General features: G+C 37.2%; 1 pseudogene; it reads right to left on the bottom strand.

Moving 5' to 3' along the window:
• Nucleotides 1-8,260: 8,260 nt before the first annotated feature.
• Nucleotides 8,261-8,875, bottom strand: LOC134362055 (large ribosomal subunit protein eL15-like; annotated as a pseudogene).
• Between the last annotated feature and the right edge of the window lie 812 nt (nt 8,876-9,687).

Raw genomic sequence — 9,687 nt, 5'->3', positions numbered from 1 at the left:
CATCTGCCTCTAAAAATAGCTTCTGATAATCTGCTGACCCTCTCTATGTGCTAATCCCCTTTATATCCTGAATCTAAGTACATGGGTTAAAAACAAGAAAAGGTTTGCAACACTGTCCTTTAACTTGTGCTTTTGGTAATATGCCTTGGAATTTCCTATCTGTTGTATTTTGGTGTCTCAGTTAAAACAAGAAAAGGTTTGCAACACTGTCCTTTAGCTTGTGCTTTTGGTAATATGCCTTGGAATTTCCTATCTGTTGTATTTTGGTGTCTCAGTTGTAGCTTCAATTTTCACATCCAGTTATACAGGCTACACCAGGTCTAGTTTAGGTAGAGACAATGATAAGATAGAGGGAAGGTAAAATTCTGTAGACTGCACAGTTTCAGATCCTAAAGGATATGGCAGAATCAGCATAGGTCAGATTGTCCTAGCTGAGGGAATGAACATTCAGCCTGTTTGGACTGTGAAAATCTTGAGAGGGATTTGGCAAAGATCCCATTGGTCTTCACAGGGAGCCTTCAGAAGCCCAAGACTGAAAATGTCAGGACAAAAAGATCAAGTCATAGAGTTTTCTAGGAATCCTGTGACATGTACTGTTCATATGAAATGAGACTTGCTTTCAATGTCACCATGTTTTCTCTAAGTGGATTGGAGGGTGATGAAGGATGGTGTACAACTCTTGACAGAACAAGCATCCGTGGAAAGAAGAAAATCATGGGGAATAGATAATCATTCTTTTTAAGGACGGGCAGACTTATGCCTACATGAATTTTATATACTTGGTTGTTTTTTCATATTTCTGTAGGCAACTTCATAGTATAGCATGCTACCATTTTTAATATATTGTTAAAGCCTCAGTTGTTACCATATTCATGTTTTTTGGTGGTTTTTTTTGTAAAAAAATTTATGTTTTATTGGTTACAAATACTCATGAGATACAAAGCTGATTGTCACCCCTCACGCCCATGATGTGGGGGCCAGATTCATACTGGCTGTATACCCATTACCACAAATTGCATTTGTACCCTGTGTCCCCCCACCTAATTTTCCCCAACCTCCTTCTCCCTCTCTCCTTTCCCCCCACTCCACAACCTCAAGTAAGAAATGAGGGCTCTCTCTACTCCCTCCTTTGCAATTGAGGCCCTTTGCAGGAGGTCAAATATACCATGGACAATTTAATTTTCATTAACATTTGCATTTTGTAATTCTTGATGTTTACATTTAAACTGATTACGGTTTAAAGTAGTTACTTACCCAAGATGATTTCTCTGAGGTAATCCTGGGCAGGCATAATGATAGTTCTGCACTAATATAAACCTGGAAATATATCTCTAGATATAGTTCTATCAGGAGATATTTGTCTCATATTTTAAGCCCCTTATTTTAAAATTAGATTAATTGATTTATATATTTAGGAAGATTCTTATTGGTGGTTGGTGAAGTATTGTAATGAGGATTATAGTTATGATTCATAGAGTACTTACCAAGTTTCTTTAATCTTTACAGCACCCCTATTAACATCCCCATTTTACAGGTGAAAGAACTAAATCATAAAAGGCTCTAGCTCAGTCTACAACTGAGACATAAAAGTGGCTCTAGCACACTGTGAGTAAGGGTGGAAGGCAAGATACCAACTCAGGGCATTGGAACCCCCACGCCTAGACTTTGAACTCAATCCTATTCTGCCTGGTTTTGAAGCTGCCAATTCCATTTCAGATTTTTCATCCAGTATTTATTATCTAAATTTAGTGATTCTTTCAACTCTCATTGTTCTCATTTTGAGACATATATAACAAAATGGCAATCATTTTTCTTTAGCTATTTTAGACTTACAACAAAAGATGACCTGTGTCTTCCCCTTCCTACCCAGGAGAATACTTTCAATTAGCAGTTTATCCACCTCCCTACTCCAAGTGACATGCCTTTGTTTGGCTCAAAGAACCGGAAAAAAAAATCTATTGGTGATTTGGCCCGTGATGCTTCTGGATCAAATGATTTTTCATCCTTAACAATAAGATAGGACACTGGGCTTTGGATACACAGTAGAGGCCAATAGTGCCAGACTCTACTACCAAGCTCTTCTGAAGGTCACAATAATTCCAGTCCTAAGAAGGGCCATGCAACTTCATAACCACCCAAAACTAAGGAAGAATAAACAATCTTTGGCTCTCTAGGGACTCCTTTTCTTTTTTCTTCTTTGAATGAAAAACTGCATTTACAGAATATTATGCTCATTAACACCATTGTAACTACCTTGTTCTGTCTCTTTTATCATTTCATAGTATAGTAACTTCCTCTTAGATATAATGGATACTCTAACATCAGTTCGCATTGCACAGTAATATTCTTTGGTATATTATAAGACAAGAATAACACATGCCTGCTCAATACACTTTTATATCATCAGCTATAATCATTTAGTTGCTACAAAAGGCTACATGTTAATGCATAGCTTTTCTTTTCTTCCTATCCTCTTCCATGGCTTTGTGCTCCTGTGTTATAATAGTAATAACGAGAAAGAAAATTATCTCTAACCATTTAATGCAACATAAATTTTCTATAAAATTAATGCCGTATCATTCATAGATGACCCAATTCTCGGTGAGAGCTTGTTAGCAAAGCAAGCCCTTGTTGAGATTTTCTTAAATTTAATTTGAGATAAAACCTGCTGTCAGCATGAGGACATATATCAGCGAACAGCTTGCTAATTTTGACGTTCTTTTCCTTTCTTGGATGACTTGTTTCTCACTTTCAAAATACAGCAAATATAATCCCCCCCACCACCACCAAAAAAGCAGGAAATAAGTCATTTGCTAGCTGATGGAAAATACTTAAAATTCATTTCAGGAAAGAAAACATCATTTTAAATCACAATAAAGTAAAACTGACTGTTAATAGCAATATGAGAAGTTAAAATGCAAAATAATGAAAACCCAATCATTTGGAAGGTAAAAGACAAAACAAAGCACACAGTTCTTTCTCATGTAACTATTTTGAGAAAAAGAAAATTGCAATTTTATACATAAAAATAAGGCATATTAGGGCGGCCAGAATGACTGTGTGAGGATCTCGGTGGACCCATTTAAGCTGAAAATATTAACAACAAGAAGAACAAAAACCATTTAAAATTCCCCCAAAGTGTCATAAGAACATGCAGCAAATGAAGACATGTTTATTTAAGAAAATGAACTAAATCTTTCTCAAAACATTAAAAGTCTGTTGTATTTGATCAAGGACTTGCTTCTGTTCTTCCTGCCCTGCCCTTTCCTCCGTGTTATGAAAGCTCTATTGTGGAATGTGTGGACAAGAAGATTGAAACCATCTCTCCCTATAACTCCCAGTCCAAGGATACAGTTTCATTCCAGCAGGGATAGGCCACCTGCACCACTCATCTCCCCACCCACAGCCCAGCTTCATGTTGTGGAAGCTCTTCTCCAAGCACGTATAACCAAGAGGTCTAGAATCCTTTCTGCTGACCAGTCCGCACTGGTAGGGTGAAAGCTCCACCCCAGGCAGGGTAAACTGACAATACTGGACTCCAGTTGTCCCCTACTTCAGTTTGCTTATAAACTGGAGGCTCTATTTTGTGAGGGGTAAGTCTAGAAGACCAACAGCTACCATGCTTCCCCTGCTAAGGGGCTGCTTGTAGAGTGGAGGTGTCACAATGTGAGGTGTCACAGTGTGAGAATCTGGCTGTTGTTCACACACCCAGTGATGATTTGGTGGTGCAGAGGTTCTGCCAGAGGGAGAGGTGGGCCATAGGCCTGAGAGCTCCACAGTTCTTCCTGAGGGGACTGACATTATTTGGAACAGAGCATGGAGAAGTTCATGCCTCAGGGCATTTTTTAAAAGTAGTGGAGATTGTGGCAGTAAGCAATTAAGAGGGGCCTGGCAGCTCCATGATACTAGCAGCACCAAGTAAAAGGGCAGATCAACAAAGATTAACAGAATGAACCAGAGAAAGATGACCCGTCTGGGATACCACTCATCCTCATAGAACCAGCAGGCTACGCATGGATACTTAGCTGCAATCAGAAGCAGTCAAAATGAAATGTGGCACAGACTTGAGTGCAAACTGCAATCAGAAAAAGGACTTGATCTTTATTGGCTCATGGGACTTATAGACAACCTCTGACTGAAAAATGAGATACTTTGGTCCAGGGATGACGTCTAAGAAACCAAGTTTAAAAATAAGTCATACTCATTCCTGGTGGCCTGGAAGATGGTGCATGCCCAAGAGTGCTCCCACACAGGAACAACTGGAGAGAGAAGCTACAAGCCACTAGTCCCTAGCTAAACCTAGTCAAAATCGTAATGTCCCTGAATTGTGAACGCAGTTTCTAAGTTGCATGCACAGGGATGGGAACCTAACTGGCTGAAAGTGCTTTAGAAATACCTAACATCAATAAGTGATTTATGTTGGCCTAGTGGGGAATCCTGCAGAGCAAAGCTAAAAGCTTAAGAAAGGAAAAATGTGCAGGAACATTGGATGCTACGTACTGCAGGGGAAATAGACTTCATGGATTTATTCGTGCCAAGTCAATAAATACATAACACAGCAATAGACATTTCTCAAAAGAAGATATACAAATGATCAATGGGTATATGAAAAAAGTGCTTAATATCATCAGGGAAATGCAAATCAAAACCACAATGAGATATCATCTCACCTTTTTGGATGGCTATTATCAAAAAGACAAAAGATAAATGTTGGTGAGGTTGTGGAGAAAAGGGATCTCTTGTACACTGTCGATGGGATGTAAATTGGTGTAGACATTATGGAAAACAGTACAAAGATTTCTTGAAATTTTAAAAATAGAATTACCTTATGATCCAGTAATTCTACATCTGGGTATACATATGTTTTCAAATGAAGTGAAATCAGTATGTCAAAGAGATATCTGCACTTCCATGTTCATTGCAGCATTGTTCACAATAGCCAAAATAGAGACACATAGAAAACAAATATCCATTGAGAAATGAATAGATAAAGAACATGTGGGACTTGTGTGTGTGTATGTATAATGTAATAATATTTAGCCTTAAGAAAGGAGATCCTGCCGTTTATCACAACAAGAATTAATTTGGATATTCACTTATGCTACGTGAAATAAGCCAGACACACAGAAAGACAAATACTGCATGATCTCACTTACATGCAGAATCTAAAATAATCAAACTAATAGAAATAGAGGACAGAATGGTAGTTACCAGGGGTTGGAGGCAGGGGTAAATGGAGAGACGATTAAAGTGTACAAAGTTTCAGTTATACAAGATGAATAAGTTCTGGAGATCTTGTGTACACCTATGTGACTACGGTTAACTGTGTTGTATGCTTGAAATTTGCTAAGAGAGTAGATCTTAAGTGTTTTCACCACACACAATACAAAAGAAAAAAGTAACTATGTAAGGTGATAGATATGTTAATTAGATTTACTTTGGTGATTATTTTACAATGTATAAATATCAAAACATTAAGTTGTACACCTTAAAATATACAATTTTTATTTGTCAATTATATATCAATTAAGCTGAAAAATAAAAGAAAAAAGTAAAGATTATCCAATAGATTCAGAGAAAGCATTGACAAAATCCACACCCTTTCATGACATAATACTCAAAAAACTAGGTAAAAAGAAAACTTCCTCAACTATATAAAACATCTATGAGATACCCACAGCTGACATAATTTCTAATGCTCAATATTTTTCTCCTAAGATTGAGAACAACACAAAAATGTCCACTTTTGCCACTTCCATTCAATATTGTGCTGGAGGATATAGACTGGGCAACTATGCAAGAAAAAATAGAAAGTTTTGTTTCTCAGATGATGTAATATTGTATAAGAATAAACAGGAAATAATATTGTTAACATGGAAATACTCCCCAAATTGATCTATTGATTTAGCACAATCCCATCTGGCTATTATGTTTTCTGCAGAAACTGACAAGCTGATTCTAAAATTCATATGGAACTTCAATAAACCAACAGTCTTAAAAAAGAAGAATGAAATTGGAAGATTCACACTTCCCAGTCTGCAAACTGATTGTGAGACTACATCAATCATGATTATGTGGTTCTGGCATAAAGAGAGGTATATAGAAATAGATTGAGAGTCTAGAAATAAACTCTTACATCTAAGGTCAACTAATTTTATTAGGGGAAAGAACAACCTTTTTTTATAAATGGTGCTGGGATGACTGGATATCCACATGCAAAATAATAAAATTGGACCTGTACTTCACATCATACAAAAAAACCCTAAATCTCGTAATGCATCAAACACCTATATGTAAAAACTAAAACTATAAAAATCTCAGAAGAAACAATAGAAGTAAATCTTTTTGGTCTTAAATTAGTCAATGGTTTTTTAGATAAGATGCCATACAGATAAATTGAACTTCACAAAATTTTAAAACTTTTGTGCTTCAAAGGACATCATCAAGAAACTGAAAAGATAACCTACAGAATTGGAGGACATATTCGCAAATTATATATTTCATAAGGGACTTGTGTTCTGGATATATAAAGAACTCTTATGATTCAACAATCAAAAGACAAATAACTCAATTAAAATGGGTAAATGATTTGAATAGACATTTCTCCAAAGAAGATATACAAATGGCCAGTAAGCATATGAAAAGATACTCAACATCATTAGCCATTAGGAAAATGCAACTCAAAATCCCAATAAGATTCCACTTCGTATCCAGTAGAATGGCTATAATGAAAAACACAGTAACAAGTGTTGGCAAGAAAATGGAGAAATTGGAAGGCTTGCTCACTGTTGGTGAGAATGTGAAAACAGTTTGGTGTTTCTTAAAGATGCTAAACATAAAGTAACCATGTTATCTAGCAATTCCACTCCTAGATATGTACACAAGAGAAATGAAAGCATGTCTATACAAAAAACTTGTACATAAATGCTTACAGTTGCATTATTCATAACAGCCAAATGCTCACCAACATATAAATGGATTTTTAAAATGTGACTTATCCCCACAATGGAGTATCATTCAGCCATAAGAAGGAATAAAATACAGATATAGGCTACAACATGAATGAACTGTGAAAACATTGTGCTAAGTGAAAGAAGCCAGACACAAAAGGCCACATATTGTATTCCGTTCATAGGAAATGTCCAGAATCGGCAAAGGTCTAGAGACACAAGGTAGCTTAGTGATTGCCTGCAGCAGCATCGGCCCGTAGGGCATAGCATGTGGGCAGGGGGAAAGAGGAGCAACTGCTCATTGGTGCAGGATTTCCTTTGAGATGATAAAAACATTCTAATATTTGATTATGGTGATGGTTACACAACTCTGTAAATATACTAAAACTATTAATTGTACACTTAAAATGAGTGAATTATATGGTATGTAATTGTATTTTAATAACAATATTTAAAATACCGATCATAAAAGTAGTACACATATTCTGATTCCCATTATGTGATTGAGTATATTAATTAGAAACCCATCTAATCAAACATAATAATAATCACTGAATGTTCATGACATTGAGTGATTTTAATTTAGTACTCATTATTTCTGTTTTCCAAGTTTTTCACAATGTATAGGATTATGCTAAAGTAACTTTTTCAAAACATTTATTTAGAAAAAATAACAATAAAAATTGTTACATTTTTAATTTTCTTTGAGAACAAAGACTTTGTTAAATTATGTGGTTTTATTTTCAATTGTAAAAAACATACAATTATCTTCTGAGAAAATTGTTTTTTAATCTCTGCTTTAGGAATAGAGGTAGTGCCTCACTAGTTAGGCTAGGAAATCATTCCTTAGTTTCTACACCGTACTCCTAGGCTTAGTTGAAAAAGAAGATAATCGGATTCTATTTTTCCTCTTTTAACTATTTATTTTACACCTATTGTACCACATAGCATGTTTTATTTATTTGTTTATTTTTTTGGTGGCTGGCTGGTAGGGGAATCTGAACCCTTGACCTTGGCATTGCAAGGCTGTGCTCTAACCAACTGAGCTAACCAGCCACACCCCACACAGCATGTTTTAAACACTAACATACAACTTCCCAATAAAATAAAGTAAACACAAAAGTTTTTATCTTATTAGAAACAAGATACACCACCACCTACAGTCTTCAAACGTTACTGCATTTTAACTTTCATAATTTGACACAGCATTAATGAAACAATTTGCAGACTAGGTTTAGCAGACAAATAACACCTTTAAGCAGACATGACTGTCCTGAGTTGTTTATTAGGTATGGATTTTCCAAACATTCTTATACTAGCCATAATGGTGGAGCTGGAAAGTGTCGTGCCTTCTCCAAGCCACACGGTGAGAACCACCAATAGTGTGGTGGAACTTGTGGCCATTTCCAAGGCCACAACTCTTGCCACCAGCAGAGGTCAGCCCACACACGTCTCTGTGCTTGTAAACTGATTTGGTGATCCACTGGCCATCAGGATTTCTTGTGATGGTTTTATGGAATGGATCAATGAGGATAACCTAAAGCATTTGTACATGGAATCACCAACCCAGTGAGAATTCAGGACTCTCAGAATCCCACAGTGGCATCCAACTTGCTCCTCAGAAACAGACTGAAGGCTTTGAATGAACTTTAGCTGGTTAACACCATGGTGGGAAGGCTTACAATAGGTTGCACCCTTAGGAACTGGGCGTTTGCAGCCACCCCAGCGCACACGAATCCTGTATATGACATAAACTTGCTTGGCCTTGTATCTCAGTCTGTGTGCTTTATCTGGCTGATGGGGTGGGGATCCCTGTGGAGCACAGAGAGCTGGCAGTACTGCCAGCAGCAGACCCTCAGAAGAAAGCACATTACATCGGACTGCTTCTTCCTCCATAGCTTCCTGATATACTTGTTTGCACCCATCTTGGCTTGCCTGATGGTTGCTGCCAGACAGAAAGGAGATAATCAGATTTTTAAATTACTGAAGTGATACAGCCTACAAGCCTCCTCCTTCAAGAAAACCCCAAACTAGACTGTGTTTTGAATATATGGGTCTCCAATAAGGCATTAAGCTCTGATTTGAAAGAGCAGAATCGATGGAATCAGTACTTTTCTTTCTTGAGTGCTGATTAAGTAAGAAAGTGCCCAATTCCTATGGCTGGGGGGAGGAAGAGAAGAAAGATAAGTCTAGGGGGCAGAAAAGGACAGAAATTCTAGATCCTAGGAGTTTGAATCTAGAATCTTTCTAAACAGTGCTCCTCTAGTGCCTGCTGCCTTAAGGAAATGCTATGTGATACCTAAATTGAAAGATCTAGAAATAAGGGATAGGTGGGTGACCCGGGAATCAAGAAGATGCACTCTTAAAAGATTTGAGCTCAGAGACTGAGCTATTATTTTCTCTTAAAGGTAATCAGAGGCCCAGGCAGAGAGTCACCTCACAATATGGCTCTGCAGCAGCTATCAGACCCTGGAAGCCCACATTTCACCAGTAATACTGGCAGCAATGAGAACTACTGCAAACAAAGTAATTAGACATCAGTGCTTTCTCTCCTAACTATAAAAATCCAGATGACTCTTCCCTGTACTGGACTGCGTGTAGCCTGAGAGTATGTTTTGAGCAGAAGTGCAGAAAGAAGGTGGAGTTGCTCATTAAGGAGGTAACAGGGTATGCCAGCTAGTCTTGAAGGCAGGGACATAGTAGTTTTGATTTGGAGAAGTAAAACACAGTGATAAAA

This window comes from Cynocephalus volans, chromosome 13 (genome assembly GCF_027409185.1).
Source record: "Cynocephalus volans isolate mCynVol1 chromosome 13, mCynVol1.pri, whole genome shotgun sequence".
Lineage (NCBI taxonomy): Eukaryota > Metazoa > Chordata > Mammalia > Dermoptera > Cynocephalidae > Cynocephalus > Cynocephalus volans.
Note: the sequence above shows the minus strand (reverse complement) of the source record. Positions and strands in the feature narration are given on the sequence as shown.